At 44.0% G+C, this 17,940-nt stretch overlaps 1 pseudogene; it reads left to right on the top strand.

Annotated features, from left to right (window-relative positions):
- LOC140116891 (uncharacterized) overlaps positions 1-1,767 on the top strand; it is a 30,505-nt pseudogene extending 28,738 nt beyond the window's left edge.
- The last annotated feature ends 16,173 nt before the right edge of the window (positions 1,768-17,940 follow it).

Genomic DNA, 17,940 nt, shown 5'->3' with positions numbered 1-17,940 from the left:
GATTTCTTGGTTATATTTTCCAGGAGATGAAAGTACAAGAGGTTCCCATGGACGTCCCCCCTCATCTCCTTGTGGGGAAGTAGAAGATAATCAGTCACATCTTTCCACAGAGGAGGGAAATCATGGAGATAAGAGGCAGTTTTCATGTCCCAAATGTGAGAAACATTTTACTAAGAAATCAGATCTTCTCATTCATCTTCAAAGTCACCAAGAGAAAAAGATTTATTCATGTCCAGAATGTGAGAAAAACTTTACCCAGAAATCAAGTCTTCATCGACACATAAAAATTCACACAGGAGAGAAGCCATTTCCATGTACTGAATGTGGGAAATGTTTTAATCAGAAATTGGTTCTTGTTAAGCATCAGAGAACTCACACAGGGGAGAAGCCATTTTCATGTTTAGAATGTGGGAAATGTTTTACACAGAAATCAAATCTTGTTGACCATCAGAAAACTCACACAGGGGAGAAGCCATTTTCATGCCCTGAGTGTGGAAAATGTTTTATCTCAAAATCAGAATTACTAAGACATGAAAGAATCCACACAGGAGAGAAACCATTTCAATGTACTGAATGTGGGAAATGTTTCTACAAGAATTCAGATTTTGTTGAACACAAGAGAATTCACACCAGAGACAAACCATTTTCCTGTCCAGAATGTGGGAAATGTTTTATAAATAAATCGCATCTTGTTCAGCACAAGAAAATTCACATAGGAAAGAAACCATTTGCTTGTACTGAATGTGGAAAATGTTTTACTCAGAAAACACATCTTGTGAACCATCACAGAATTCACACTGGAGAGAAGCCATATTCATGTACTGAATGTGGGAAATGTTTCAGTGATTATTCATCTTTTTTTAGACACAAGAGAATTCACACAGGGGAGAAGCCATTTTCATGTAGCGAATGTGGGAAATGTTTTAACCGGAAAACGCATCTTGTTGAACACCAAAGAATTCACACTGGAGAGAAGCCATTTTCATGTCCTGAATGTGGGAAATGTTTTACTCACAAAACATATGTTATTGTACATCAGAGAACTCACACAGGAGAGAAACCATTTTCATGTACTGAATGTGGGAAATGTTTTAACCGGAAAGCATATCTTATTCAACACCAAAGAACTCACACTAGAGAGAAGCTATTTTAATGTACTCAATGTGGGAAATGTTTTACTCACAAATCTTATCTTGTTGTTCATCAGAGAACTCACACAGGGGAGAAGCCATGTTAACATTTATTGTAACTTGAAAACCCATCTGGATGACCTACAACTCACACAATTCCTGCACTGCTCCTCACCTTATGTCTCATCTACCCAACTAAATGGATTGAGAGCCCTAAGGACGAGGTGCGGGAGAAGTGCTCGGGGGCAGCTGAAGCTTTATTAAGCACAAAAAAAGTTTGTTTTCTGAGTTCACCAAAGTAGCCCAAATTCTAATATACTTCTGACCACATGTAGCTATAGTTAGGAGCACAGTGCTTATTATTTTTGACTTGATTTTAATATTAAATCAAGTGCAAACATCTGGCTGCAGGCAATGAACCTACAACGCAACGTACTTCTGGAAGCGCAAAAAAAGAGAAAAATTAAAGATAAATTCCCCCTGTTGTGTTTTAACCTCACCTCTGGGATATACCCGGCAGTGTTACTAGGTTCTGAGAGACGAAAATTTTAGATTTTTAAATCAGTAGTTGCATTTTTTATTTACCATTTTTTGGGTACATATAAGTTATTAATTCACTTTCCACCCTTTCTGGGAAATGAAATAAAAATGCTTTTTTTAACTACTCTACTTTTGGTTAGTTTTTTTTATTCCTTTACATTTATGGCATAGCATTAGTAATGTGTTAACTTTATTCTGTGGGTCAGTACGAATCCAACAATGCCAAATATGTACAGTATTCATAGTTTTTAAAAAAAATACTTTTGCACAGTGCCGTGTGTACTATGTCCAGTGTGTACTATGTCCAGTGTGTACTATGTGCAGTGTGTACTATGTGCAGTGTCCTGTGTACTATGTGCCGTGTGTACTATGTCCAGTGTGTACTATGTGCAGTGTGTACTATGTCCAGTGTGTACTATGTGCAGTGTCCTGTGCAGGGGGTGCCAGATATAGGATTTCTGGCGCCTGTTCTTTATGAATCCCCTGCACTGCCCCGATAGAGTGCACCACAGTTTTTTAGTGCACATTTAACGCCCAAAGTAAAGACTGACGAGTCTGTTCCCACATAGACCTGAGGTCCTGCACCAATTCTTCCACCGCAGGAACATCCGAGGGAATGGACAGAGGAAGAGGTTGGCGTGGAATTTGTACGTAAACAATAAAGAACGTGGCTGCACCAGTAGACTCAGAGTCCAGGGAGTTATAGGAGAACTCCTGACGGGCAGCAACAAAATGACAAAGGTAACATCCCAGAGTTTGGTTAACTCTCTCTACTTGTCCATTAAACTGGGGAGGGTACGCAGAAGAGAAGTACAATTTCACCTACAGCTAATTACGTAGGGATTGCCAGAAGCGGGAGACAAACTGGACCCCTCGGTCCGGCACAATGTACAACAGAAGTCCATGTAGCCAAAGATGTGGGTGAAGAACTGACTGGCAAGGCGAGGAGCAGACGGCAGACCTGGCAGCGGGACAAAATGATACATCTTTGAGAACTGGTCGGTTACCTCCCAAATGACTGTATTCCCAGAGGAAAATGGAAGGTCCGTGACGAAGTCCATTGCCACGTGAATCCATGGGCAGCTGTGTATCGGCAACGGCATCAGGAGACCAGCGGGTATGAGGTGAGATGGCTTATTATGGGCACAGGAGGTGCAGGAACCTACAAAATCAACATTTATCTTGGTCCAGATCTGGCCGCCAATAGTAATGGGAAATGAAGGCTACAGAGTGCTGCACCCAAGATGCCCAGCCACTCAAGAGCAATGTCCCCAAGGCAGAATCTTCAGAAGGGCAGGTGGGACATACGTCTTGCCTGGTCGGGGCACGGAAGAGGGCATCAGCCTTGACATTCTTTTCAGCTGGATGGAAATGAATGAGGAAATTGAATCGGGAGATGAAGAGTGACCAGCCAGCTTGTCGTGGATTGAGTCGTTGAGCAGTCTGGAGATAGAGGAGATTCTTGTGGTCCATGTAGTTGCAGACCTCCCTCCAGGAGGTAATGCCACTCTTCTAAGACAAGCTTAATCACCAGCAGTTCTCGATCAACTATGGAATAATTCCACTCTGTGGAGGAGAAAGTCTTAGAGAAAAATCCGCAGGTGAGGGTTTGGCCTTTGGGACCTTTGCACTGGCCCCTACTGAAGAGACATTCACTTCCAAATGGAAAGTCTTCTCTGTGTCGGGACGTACAAGAACTGCAGCTGAACGAAACATAGACTTTAAGTTTGTGGAGGCTTCCTCAGCTTCCGAAGGCCAGCTGGGGAAGAAAAAGCCGGGGAAGAGGATTCATGAATTAACCCCCTCTGTAGGTTTTCCATAACATCAGTTTCAGGTACAAAGAGAGGGTACACCCGACCCTGTAGAGGAGACGCCCCCGGTAGGAGACCAACAGAGCAGCAAAGTCTCGGCTTGCTTCTTAGAAAAAACGTCCGCAAAGTCCTGATAGCAAGTTGGGAGATCTGGCCCCCAACGAAGAATTTCCCCCATCTTCCAACTAAGCACAGGAGCAAGGAGGAGCCATGGAAGAGGCTCCTCTGCAGACAGTACGTCTGGAGACTGGAGCGGCCTTTGAAAAGCAGTAACCAGGCGAGGTAGACTTCTTGGATGGACTTGGGGTTGCTCGTGACGTAACTCATCGGTACGCTCCACAGACCGCACGTCAATCCAAGTGGCCAAGGTGATTAGACCACTCAGGGTAGATGGCAGGTCACAAGCGGGCAATGTGTACTTCACTTGAGAAGAGAGACCTTACCTGAAGGTTGCAGACAAGGCTGTATGGTTCCAGGAGAGTTCCGAGGTCAGGGTACAGAGCTGGACAGCATATTCTCCCATGGCGGAGTTCCCCTGGCACAGATTCAGCAGTGCAGTCTCAGCAGAGTAGGCCCGTGCAGGTTCTTCGAACACGGACCGGAATTATTTGTCGCCTCAGCTCCTTTTGAGCAATCTTCAAGTTTTCCCTCTCACCTAATCTAAATAATCTTTTTCTCTTTAAGAAGAGCTTTTACATCAGGGTTAATCCAGGGTTTGTTATTGGAGAAGCACCTCACCATTTTGTGGGTACCGTGTTCTCTGTACAGAAGTTAATATAGTCCATTGTGCATCAATGTCCTCCCCATAAGAATCCTGCAGGACTTCCCATACTGTTGTATTGAAACAATCCCTCAAAGCTTCTTCAGCCTCCGACGACCATATCCTCGCTGTGGTCCTCTCTGTACAAGGGGTAGGCACACAGGGCATAGGTGCACGAGGTTGTGATCTGCTCTTCCCAGGGGCGGTACAGCTGATGACTTATATGCCTCCCTCATGTGGCCAGAAACAGGTCCAGTGTTTTATCTTCCCTTGTGTGGCAGGATACATACTGTCTGAAATTTGACAATGTGGATGTTGGACAAACGTGGTTAAAATCTCCAGACTACAGAGAGAGGGCCTGGGGGTGCAGTGTCTGCAGCCGGCTCAGCGCAGATTGTAGGACCTCACAGGCAGCATCAGCATCCGCAGAGGGGGGCACATATGCAGCTGTGACAATGACATGGGATAGTTCCCTTGGCAGATGTCTCCTCCTCATAGCTAACATTTCAGTGTCTTTACAGCAAGTTTTCTCCTTAATTGTAATGTACCTAGAGTCACACCACCTCTCATTCACAAATATCGCCAGCCCTCCTCCTTTCCTCTTACCGATATCCCTTGTCCTCTCTGCGCGGAAGAGCTTAAGACCACCCAAGGAGACGAGTGTCCGGCGTAAGTCCAGTAAGCCTGGTCTTTGTAAACAGCAGTAAACTTCTGCTGATACCGGGTCAGTGCCAACAGTTCTTCCATCTTATTTGAGAGAAATATCACTTTGCCCATAATGATGGAGGGTAGAAGAGGTCTATGACGTCTCCTCCTGGCTCTCCAAAGAGCTCCGGCCCTACATCCGCGTCTCCTTCTTTTCCTCAGTTCTTGGGGACGTCAGGTCTGGGAGCAGCCGCCCGATGTGTCACTGAGCTCCAGGAGCTGCTCCGTGGTGTAGACAATAGACCCCCGGCTCCATACAGGCTCTGCAGACACCAGTATAGTTCTCAGGGAAAAAACTATAAAAAGTATTGCAAGGGTCCAAGTCCTTAGTCCGTTGTCCATAAATCAATCTCTCTTAAGTAGAGTAATAGAAGAAAAAAAAGAATAAGCTCATAGAGCAGGAGCTGCTGTCACCGGCTGTCACTGCATGCGGCACCTACTCCTGAAATCCTCTATAGATGGATGTGATGAAGCTACTTACCTTCCCCAGCAGCAGTGGGTGGAGGGTCTGGCAGAGTATAAATCCTCCTCTTAGTATCTCTGAGGAGTATTATTAGTGGAGGAAGAGGATGAAGTTGGAGTAATATGACGGATCAGTATATGACCTGCAGGTCTCTGTCACATGACGAGGCGTCTGGATATTTGTAGTGTAGACACTCGGTGAGTTGAATACAATAATTTTTGATGGATCAGGTTCATGGCCACTATTATATCAGACAATGGGTCAAATTTACTTACCTGGTCCTGTCGCGATCCCCGATTCGGTCGGTCCGACGATGATGAAGTCCGGCGCGATTCATGTAGCGTGCACCCGAGTTCCTGCATGTGTCGCTTCCCTGCCGAGGTCCGCCGGAGTTCACCTTCTTCCCGGTGCTTGTAAGTGCATGTCTTGCGACACAATTCTAAATGTTAAATCCCGCGCCTAGTCCGAATCGGTCGGGTTGTCCGGCGGCCTGCCCCATGATTTGTGTCGCGTGCAAGCCGACGCCGATGCATCAAAATCCGATCGCGTGGGAAACAATCCCTGGAGCGAATCGCTGCAAAACGGGAAGCGTCGGAGGACCCTTCGTAAATGAGCCCCATTGTGTCCGTCCTATTATATGGTAGTGCGCATCCTTCTCTGTTGGTTGTGGGCATCGAGCCTGAGGTCGGGGACACACGGGTTGGGTCTCGATTTTCACTGGTTCTGCAGGTTTATAGCACAGAATGTGGATTATGTATAAATCGGATGCTCTTTGCTGATAATATAATCCGCTGTGGATGAGACAATTCCCATGTGGATAACCTGCAGCCCGGCCGCCCCATGTATCTCCAGGTCTAGAGCTGCGCTAGTGATGATAAATCGGAGCAGCAGCTGCAGGCACATGGACAGTCGTCAGCAGGAGGAGGACGGGACTTACCGCAGCAGCTCGGAGCCTCTGATAATTACCCCCTCCCTGCTCATAGCATTGGAGCAGGAAGCTGGAGGTGCAGTCATATATTGTGTGTAAACTGTGAGTGTAAGATGTGTATTTTATATGCTACGTCTTCCTGTGTGTTTTTAAATGCATAAGAATAAATTGGTTTGTATCTGGATCGACTGCACATGCTCAGTATATTGCAAGCTTCTCCGCAAGCAATGCTGTCTGTAATGAGCGAAAGATGCCCTTAACCATTTCAATCCAATGTTTTTTATTTTTTTGTGTTTACATTTTTTCCTCTCTTTCCACAAGAAAAATTTGTGAGCCTTAAAGTGCCAGTCAGGAGTGGGATCTGTATAAGAAGATTGCACACCCAAATCCACTTCAACAGTGAGAACAGGGAAAAGTCAATGCGTTTTAATACACAGGCTTGTACAGGCGTTAATGCGACCTCTGATCTATGGGATGATATTATTAGTCGCTGTGGTTATTACTGGTTTCTATTTCTGATCCCGTCTCCTCCTGCAGGAGATTATTCCCTTAGTTCCTGGTTCTGGAGGTTTCTGTCCATCACTTGGATATAAGAGAATCTCTGGAGACATTTCCTTCTTTTCTCATGTCCTTCATGTTGGATCTTTCCAGGAAAGTTGTGGTGGAAGGAGGAGCGGAGAGGAAATCCCCTCATCAGTGACAGAGGAGGGTAAGAGCCTTTCATGTATCTTGTGGGTTATTCTTCTTCTTACGGTTTATGTGCTGTTACTATAAGGCTTGAAGTAAAGTTATCGGATACAGTGAAGACCGAAACAATCACCACTTGATTTTCATTGATTACAGGCTGGTTCAACCCTCTAAGTCTGGGTGTTATTTCCACCCCTAAAATTAAGATTTTTTTTCAAAATTTTATTAAAACCTGAGTTACATTGTCCTGATATCAGACCTGAGCCTGGAGAGGAATCTGCAGTAAATGACACATCTCTGCTCCTCACCTGCCCCCGCTGCGGTGACTACAGGAGGACGGTCTGTTGTCAGCTGGGAGGAGGAGAACAGCAGCGAGGACCAGACACAGACTGCAGTAGTGGAGCCCAAATCAGTTCTGTAGTTCTGTGTGCCGGGTCCTGGTAGTAATGTTCTAGTCCAGTGTCCTGTATATATGGCTGCCCGGTGCTCCCCCCCCTGTGTCACCCACTGTCTAGGACTGTTAGGCTCCGCTGCAGGGGGAGATGGGAATCTCTGGTCACACAACCCTCTTATGTTTTTGAAATAAAAGAATCTGGATTCTTAGGATTCGATAATTTCTTGATTGGATTATAATGGAATTATATGTCAGTGGTTTATATGTGTTATATTCATGACTTTTCTATCCATAGATGACTGTATGTTACTGACTAATCGCTTTACTTCTGCTCGTAACTGGGGAAAGGAAACTTCCAATACTGATTTCTTGGTTATATTTTCTAGGAGATGAAAGTACAAGAGGTTCCCATGGACGTCCCCCCTCATCTCCTTGTGGTGAAGTAGAAGATAATCAGTCACATCTTTCCACAGAGGAGGGAAATCATGGAGATAAGAGGCAGTTTTTATGTCCCAAATGTGAGAAACGTTTTACTAAGAAATCAAATCTTCTCATTCACCTTCAAAGTCATCAAGAGAAAAAGGTTTTTTCATGTTCAAAATGTGAGAAAAATTTTACCCAGAAATCAAGTCTTGATCAACATATGAAAATTCACTCATGGGAGAAGCCGTATTTATGTACTGAATGTGGGAAATGTTTTACTCAGAAATCAGATTTACTTAGACATCAAAGAATTCACACAGGGGAGAAGCCATTTTCATGTACTGAATGTGGGAAATTTTTTACTCACAAATCATATCTTCTAAAACATCAGAGAACTCACACAGCGGAGAAGCCATGTTAACCTTATTGTAATTTGAAAACCCACCTGTTTTGGATATCCTATAAAACTCAATACCCAAATTGTTAAGCTCCTCAACTTATTTCTCAACTACCCTCTCATGTAGATTGCGAGCTCCCAGGGGCAGGGTCCTCTTTCCACTTGTTCCAGATCACTGTAGTTTTATATTTGCAGTTATTCTCATCTTAAAGGAAATCTCGGCCTAAGCATGGGCTGACAGTTATATTACTCTACAATACATCAGTATTGCAAGGTTTTATAATTAAGATGCAATTTACCGATTGCTTGTTCTTGTCCCATAGTGGGAAAAATAAAATAAAAAAAAGTTTTTTTTTTAAATAAAATAAATTAATTGAAAAAAAGCCCCATGACATATAACAAATATGTACAAACCTCCGATATATATAATCGCCGCCTCCATTGTGACCCATACAATAAAACAAAATTATTATTAAATCCACACAATGAACGGCGTAAAAAGAATTGTAAAATAAGCCACCACCAATTATGATTTATACCTATCTTGTCCCACATAAAATGCAATGAAAAGTTAACAAAAGAAGACATTTATCTGAAAATGTTGTTTAAAAGTACAACTTCCTGCAAGTCCCGCAAAAATCAAGCTCTCAACCGGCTGTATAGACTTAAAATTAAAAGTTTTGCCATTTGGAATATGGAAAATACAAAAATTATAGATTTTCGCCCCACATTAGTTTACTTGTGGTACATGGTGAAATTAAAAAAAAATGGTCAAAACTTAATTAGAGAATGGAAAAGTTAATACATTTTCATCAATAAAGCATAGATATCATAAAATGCATCTCACCCCTTAAAAAACAAGCCCTTACATGGCAACATTATTTAACTTATTCAACTACAGTCTACGCCGGGAAGCAGTTCCAAAAATCTGGAAATGGACCACTGCAAAATACCCAATACCTCTTAGACTTCCAACCTATTGCCCTTACATCCCACGTAATGAAAGAATACTCCTGTTCCTCAGTAAGGAGGCCCTGGAAGGTAGACTGGACCCATTACAATTCACGTAAAACAATAAAATGGGCGTAGACGATGCAGTGCACAGAACCTACTCTCACCTGGAACACAAAGGAAACTGTCAGCACCTGTCCAGCAAACGCGCAACCACAACCAGGCTTGGCGCTAGCTGTCAGACTGGGTAAGTTGTGGCGAACTAACCCTGCGACGTCCCTGCGGGCTAAGGCCCTGCCTAAAGCAGATAAACCGCCCTGATAAGGGCGAACCCACTATCAGGAACCTAACTGACAGTCCCTAAGCGACCCTACAAGGCAGCTGCTGGAAGGTGGAGCGGACAGGTAACGGAAATACAGGTATAGACCAGTGTTCACACTGGTAACAGAAACTGGGACAGGGAAAGCGGGATAACACTAGGAGGTAAACCATACTGAGGGACAAACAACAGGTACAGGAAGACAGGCGGGATATACACAGATCAGGTCAAGATCAAACGGGTTATATACAGGTCAGGTCCAGATACAGGAAGACAAGCTGAGACAAAGAAACCGGGTCAAAACCAGGATGGCTACAAAGGTACAGAATCGGATACAAAACACAGAATACCAAGCAAGGTACCAAGAGCACTAGATACACAGGTAAGACTTGAAGAATAACCAGCAAGGTAAGATGGGAATGGGCAGGTGTATAAGGCAGTTCCCAGACACGCCTCCAGCAGCACACTGGGGGAACTGTCTATCAGGCTAGTAACCCTTGCTGGGCAGGACAGAAATGCAAGGAGCAGGGTGTGGCTCAGATAATCAAAACACAAGCACTAAGCCACAGTTCACACACAAATAAACACCATCTATTCCGCCAACTGCGGATAGTGCGACGTTCAGGCACGGACGTTACAGAAACATTGTAAAAATAACTTACTTTGACTTCACCAGTGTCTTTGACCAGTGGTGGCGAACCTATGGCATGGGTGCCAGAGGTGGCACTCAGAGTCCTCTTTGTGGGCACCCAGGTCTCCAGGCACCCTCAGCATAGAGTTTATAAGAAAGGACCCATAGCCTCCTTCTGCAGTCAAAGGCCACAAAGGACATTGTGCACTCACTACTATTTTAAAGCAACACATCTTTGTCTGCCTGCGACTGAGAAGATGTGGAGAGGGCCATGGACCCTGTAATTCTTCCTGTACAGTGGAACCTGCAGGGAAGCTACAAAAATAGTCTTAATTTATCCTCTTCTGTATTGAGGTCTTCAGGACGCCAATGCGATTGAAAGATTTGACAAAGCAGTAAGCAATAAGTTGTTCTGTAAATTGCCGTGTTGGCACTAAGCGAATTTTTGTTGTTGTTTGGCCACTTGCTCTCTAAAAGGTTCGCCATCACTGCCATAGACCCAGCACTCATGATCGATAAAAGGACAAACCTCAAGCTCCAGCCCACAATTATCAACTGGATACTCGATTCCCTTACTGATTGGCCTCGATTTCATCTGACTTCAGCCACAACTCGGACCACTGCCACCTGAAGAAATTCTCAGACGATCCGGTCATAGCTGTATGCCTAAAGGACGGACGTGAGGAACATTACAGAGACATCATCAACTCCGTCGTGAAATGGAGTGAGGATAATAACCGAAAAAACCAAGGAAATGATCACCGACCTACGTGGGAACAAACCAGCCTCCAGACCAATCACCATCAAAGGCCAAACCATTGAACAAGTCAGGACTTATAAGTACCTGGGTGTCCAAAGTGATGACAGACTGGACTGGGCTAAAAACTGTGACCACGCGGCCAAGAAAGCTGCTTCGGGATCCTACTTTTTCAGGAAACTTAAGTCCTTCTACATTTTCAATAAAATCCTGAGAAAGTTATACGAGTCCTCAATTGCAAGTGACAAATGCAAAATTGGAAAAATTATTAGAAAGGCCCAGGATACAATTGGCTTACCGCTTACTCGTCTTGAGGATGTCTGACACGATAGATGTTCTAATAAATTTGTTGCGATCACTAGTAATAAATCACATCCACTGCTCTCATTCATAATGAATCAACTGAGCACATTCAGTGAGCGATAGCGTAAAATAAACTTCCGTACTGAGAGGTTTCGGAACTCCTTAGTCCCAATAACAATAGAAATGCACAACACATCAAGACTAGAACTGCCTCGTGTCACCATTGGCCCGATGATCGATGACATCAATCTCCATATAACAAGTAACAGCCACATGTGGGGGGGGGGGTCTCTGTACTCGGGAGAAATTGTATAACAAATTTTAAGATGGGTTTTATCAATTTATAAATTTTAGGGCTAAATGAACATTCTAAATTTCACCTCCATTTTGCTTCAATTATTATCAAAGGGTTCTAACAATCCTCGAAAAATCTATCTCTGATAATTTCAGGGGGGCAGATTTAAAAAAAAGGAGTGAAATATAGGGGGTTCCTAATATTATATATTTACGAGCTCATTGCAGACCATAATGATATGGGAAATGTTATTAAAGGGACGTTCCCATTACAGCAAATTAATGTTATTCTTTCTATTATAAAAAGTTTTACAATTTTCACGGGTTTCAAGATCTCTGCTTGCCGTCCTTCTGTAGAAAGCTTCTGTGTTTTCTTCCAGTGGACAGAAATCTGACCATGGTCATGTGATGTCACACAGGTGCACGGCTCATTATCTCCCTGGTCATGTGATGTCACACAGGTGCACGGCTTGTTATCTCCCTGGTCATGTGATGTCACACAGGTGCGTGGCTCATTATCTCCCTGGTCATGTGATGTCACACAGGTGCACGGCTCGTTATCTCCCTGGTCATGTGATGTCACACAGGTGCACGGCTCGTTATATATCCCTGGTCATGGGATGGCACACAGGTGCGCGGCTCGTTATCTCCCTGGTCATGTGATGTCACACAGGTGCACGGCTCGTTATATATCCCTGGTCATGGGATGGCACACAGGTGCGCGGCTCGTTATCTCCCTGGTCATGTGATGTCACACAGGTGCACGGCTCGTTATATATCCCTGGTCATGGGATGGCACACAGGTGCGCGGCTCGTTATATCCCTGGTCATGTGATGTCACACGGGTGCACGGCTCGTTATCTCCCTGGTCATGTGATGTCACACAGGTGCACGGCTCGTTATCTCCCTGGTCATGTGATGTCACACAGGTGCACGGCTCGTTATCTCCCTGGTCATGTGATGTCACACAGGTGCACGGCTCGTTATCTCCCTGGTCATGTGATGTCACACAGGTGCACGGCTCGCTATAACACACAGTTCTGATTACTCTCTATGCCAAACGGTCTGTATGTGATTCATTTACCTATATGCATACTATGTGGGTTTTTCCCTTACTTAGTGCAATATATACCCTTGTAACTTATACTAAGCACCTTTGTATTATCAGTAGCTGCCTTATCCTGGCATGTTAGGGAACCCTTGCTGCTATATACTATAGTTCACTACTGGGCTCTGTGCAATCTTCTTTTCTGTGTGTTGCCCTATTTCTGTTTGTCATTTAATATATGTGTATAATAATAATAAAATGTAATGAATTTTTTACCACAAGGTTGTCTCTCTAAAATTTCTTCTTTCTGGCCATTTCAGTATGTGAGTTGTTACTCTCTATGATGTAACAAGCTACGCACCTGTGTGACCAGGGTCAGATTCTGTCCACTGGAAGTAAACATAGAGTGACAGCAAGCAGAGATCTAGAAAACAGTGAGATATTGAAACAGAAAGTATATTGGAAAATTGTATAACTTTTTATCATAAAAACAATAACATTAATTTGCTAAAATCCCCTTTAAGTAACTAAATTGGGCGGTAAAACTGTCTGTAAATGAAATAATTAAAAAATTAAATAATTAATTAAAATTAATTAAAAAAAATAGTAATAAATAAACGCAAAACCCAAATTTACCAGTAATGTGCCGGACAACGTGTGATGAAAATACTTTCTCAAAATCACTTTAGTAAGTTAACCCCTTAACGATGCGCGCCGTAATAGTACGTCACACGCCGGTTCCAGTACATGGAGAGGACTCAGGGACTGATCCCTCTCCATAGCCGGTAAATCTTTGCTGCGTATTGCACCGATCACGGGTAGTATCCCGTCGAATGCTGCCGGCAAAGCTGCCGGCGGATTCAAAAAGATGCATGGGCGCCGCCATCTTGGTTGCGATCGTCACTTCCAAAGACCCGAGGCTGTCTCGTTTTCAGTGCTATCATTTTTAGGACTGTACGACCTTTTGGTCACTTTTTATAAAAATTTTTATATTTTTCACTTTGGGTGCTATTTTCCGTAATGTTATTATATTTTGATATAAAGGGCATTTTCAGACGTGGCGATCCCTAATGTATTTATGATTTTTACTTTTTATTTTTATATATATCAGTTCTAGGGAAGGGGGGGTGATTTTAATTTTTAGGTTTCTTTATTATAATTTTTTTTTTTTTTTACTTTCCCTATTTTTCAGACTCCCTAGGGTATTTTAACCCTAGGTGGTCTTGTTGATCCTATCATATACTACTGTATGGCAGAATAGTTGCACATTTTTCAGCAAATAACCTCCAGTCAAAAGCAGACACTTAGCTTGGTAAGGGTTTCTTAAAGGGCGCCTACCACCAGTATGAAGGACTGTATGCAAATTAGCCTGAGGGGCTCAGGGCTCCATAGGTGTTAATAGAGCCTGGAGCCCCTCAGGCTCATTTGCATACAGTCTTTCATACTGGTGGTAGATGTTCTTTAAACATTTGAGACTTTTGTGTGACTTGCATTCCTCAGAAAAATAAAGCCAAAAAAACTTTCAAAAAATCTGCAAAACAAGACACACGTTTCCATGCTAAAGATAAATGTCCCGCAAGATGTTAAGAAAGAAGCTTCCGGCAGAATAACTGCAAGCGGTGATCTCAAAGACAGTGGGGCTCATTTACTAAGGGTTGCGGATTGCACTTTTGTCGGACTTTGCACCTTTTTCAGGAATTGCACAGTTTGGACAGGTATTTAACAGGCGCAGCTTTCATGCAAAAAAAATCGGGGGGCAGACTGAGCGTGGGATTTAAGTTTCAAATGCACTTATATACACCAGGAAGAAGATGGTGAACTCCGGGGACCTGAGCGGGGAAGCGACACATGCAGGATATCGGGCGCACGATCTTAGTGTATCCCGGGACAGTGCATGATCGTTTGCCCGGGTAAGTAAATGTGCCCCAATGAGGAATAAAAGCAGCGGATTATCTCTTCTCATCCCCAAATAAGGTCACACATCAAGTGCTAAAAATCTGATTCCGATGTTCTGGATATCGCAGGCGCAGCCTTACAAACCGAAATATATTAGATATGAGAAATATATTATATATGTGTAGCCATCATGCTCCTTGGTTGTTGCCCTCCTACGGCCCCCCCCCCCCATGACTCCTGTTGGTAAAATCCATGTATACTGCCTTACTGTAGTATGGCAGTATATGTTAGGATCAATCAGACAACACAGGGTTAAAGTACCTACATCAAATAGTAAAAATAAAAAATAACAATTCATATCAGCTCCTTTTTTAATGAACTAATATAAAAATAAATGAACAGTAAAAATCATAAACATTGGGTATTGACTCCGCTCCCTGCAGTTGCCAGGTGGCGGGAATTGATCCTCACTCTGGATGATGATATGGCGACTGATCTCCATAGATGGCCACAGCAAAGCCCCCTTTAATAAAATGGCCACTGCAGGGCTCACCTTGAAAAAAAAAAACTATCATGGTGGATGCGCGGGAGAAGAAGAAGCCACGGGGAGTAGAATCCGGACCTGGCGATCTTCATATAAAGCGTTACGGCTTCCCAGGGGCCCACGTCAGCTCACACCGCCTGAAGAAGATCTGCTGCTGGTTACGGCTATTTACAATGCATGACATTCCTTCTCCTGAGCGCCGTAGGTGGCGACATGTCCCCACCTTGTCTGCCTTTTGGCACATGACATGGGAGTGTCCCACGTTGTAGTTGTACTGATCGGAGGTTATTCATTTACTTTCTTCAGTACATCAACTATCTGTCCTCTCCAGCCGGAGGTCTGCCCAAATATGTTAAAATTGTCCTATTGTCAACTCTGTTCTTAGCCAGGAAGGCCGTAGTCCTTAGATGGAGGGACCCCAGACCCCCCTCGCTAGGTGGAAGAGCTTAGTCAATAATATAATCCCATAAGAAAAAGTTGGAAGTGACCGGACAAGTTCCACAAAGGCATTGGTGGTCTCTACCTCTAATGAGGGGAGGCCATACCTGCTCCCTCCCCGGGCTCCTGCACCTGGGCCCCTTGGGTTTCCCACTATCTACATATACATTGCATTGCAGAATGGGCTGCCTTGTGTTGTATTACGACGGATCTTTTGTTTTCTTTTTCTTGCTTTCTTGTGTACAGGCAGTCCCCGAGTTACATACAAGATAGGTTCTGTAGGTTTGTTCTTAAGTTGAGTTTGTATGTAAGTCGGAACCGTATACTTTATTATTGTAATCCCAGTCAAAATTTTTTTGGTCTCTGTGACAATTGGATTTTAAAAATGTTGGATTGTCATAAGAACCAGGAATAACAATAAATCTTAATTACAGACGCCTGTGATAACTGTTACAGCTGATTATTGTAGCCTGGGACTAAAGTACTGGAAATTACCAATATCCAGAGGTCCGTTTGTAACTAGGGGTCGTATGTAAGTCAGGTGTTCTTAAGTAGGGGACCGCCTGTATTTAAATTTTTCTATAACATTCTATACTTACACGTGACATTCACACTACGACAGCCGACTGTGCAGGTTCTTACGTTGCTGTTTTTGGCTAAACTACTATTTGTTTTTGATCAATAATTATTATAAATACGCCCAAAATGCTGCTTTTTCTCTATTTAATATAAAGTGAACAAAATATCCTAAATTAGTCTTTAGAAAGGCAGCAATGAAAATGTCAGCTCATCTGGCAAACAATGACACCAGCCACCGCTCCGTGCACCGGAGTATGAAAAAGTTATTAGCGCCAGAAGATGGCAAAATTAATATATATATTTCTTTTTTCGTACAGGAGGTTTTCATTTTTCTAAATGTATTAAAACACAATAAAACCGAAATAAATGTAGTATCCCCCGTGATCGCACCGACCCAAAGAATAAAGGAGACAAGTCATAAAATCCAAGACCATAACAAACCGGCGCAAATGTGTTTCTTCACCAATTTAAACGTTTTTTTACCCAGTACCCGACCTGGAATATTAAATACTGTCACTATGAAGTGCAACTTGTCATGCAGAAAACAAGCCCTCACATGGAAACTGCTCTGTCACATAAAAAGTTACAGATTTTTATATTAAAAACAGAAAAAGCAAAATCTAAAAAAAGGGCCTGGTACAGACTTCCCTGCTCTCCACATACACAACTATTACCAGCGCCCCGCCCACACTGATCACATGATCTATGACATCATCACAGGTCCTTCATCCACCATTTTACCTCCGTACACATGTACACCCCGAGGCCCCGCCCCCAGTGACATCACACTCCCCGGGTCACATAACTGGCGGATAGTGAGCAGGAGGCCCCGCCCCTCAGTGACATCACACTCCCCGGGTCACATAACTGGCGGATAATGAGCAGGAGACGTGTGTGAGGTAGAGAGTGTCCTGCACTGAGGAGAGAAGAGGTAAGTGACCAGAGGAGGGACTACAACTCCCAGCATGCTCCAGGAGCATACACACTATATGGAGGGACTACAACTCCCAGCATGCTCCAGGAGCACACACTGTATGAAGGGACTACAACTCCCAGCATGCTCCAGGAGCACACACACTATATGGAGGGACTACAACTCCCAGCATGCTCCAGGAGCTCACACACTATATGGAGGGACTACAACTCCCAGCATGCTCCAGGAGCTCACACACTATATGGAGGGACTACAATTCCCAGCATGCTCCAGGAGCACACACACTGTATGGAGGGACTACAACTCCCAGCATGCTCCAGGAACACACACAAAGTCTCCCTCCATGTCGGGTCCAGTCACTGCTATTAGTGAGGAGTAGAGATGAGCGAACATACTCGTTCGAGCATTAGCGTACTCGAAACTGCTCGTTGCTCGGACGAATACTTCGCCCGCTCGAGAAAATGGCATCTCCCGCCGTTTTGCTTTTTGGCGGCCAGAAACAGAGCCAATCACAAGCCAGGAGACTCTGCACTCCACCCAGCATGACGTGGTACCCTTACACGTCGATAGCAGTGGTTGGCTGGCCAGATCAGGTGACCCTGGAATAGACTAGCCGCTGCCCGCGCTGCTCGGATCATTCTGTGTCTGGATGCCGCTAGGGAGAGAGCTGCTGCTGCTCAGGGAAAGCGTTAGGGTGTTCTATTAGCTTACTGTTAGGCAGGAGTGATTCTACAAGAACCCAACAGCCCTTCTTAGGGCTACAATAACGTTATATTTTCCTTTTTTTTGTTTGCTTGTGGCTGGGCTTGCTGCCATTAGTAGTGCAGCTAGTACCATACTGTGAGGAATTTGCAGGGGGACTTGCTACCGTTATTTTTTTATTTTTTCCTAAAGTGAAAGTCGCAGCACAAAATCCTTTTGTGTGCTGTCAGTGGTGTAAATGCAATTTCCTCTAGCTTAGTCTGCCTGCTACTGTTTAGCACGCTAGTCTCCAGAAATCCCAATCCA

Source organism: Engystomops pustulosus, chromosome 2, assembly GCF_040894005.1.
Source record: "Engystomops pustulosus chromosome 2, aEngPut4.maternal, whole genome shotgun sequence".
Taxonomy (NCBI): Eukaryota; Metazoa; Chordata; class Amphibia; order Anura; family Leptodactylidae; genus Engystomops; species Engystomops pustulosus.
Note: the sequence above shows the minus strand (reverse complement) of the source record. Positions and strands in the feature narration are given on the sequence as shown.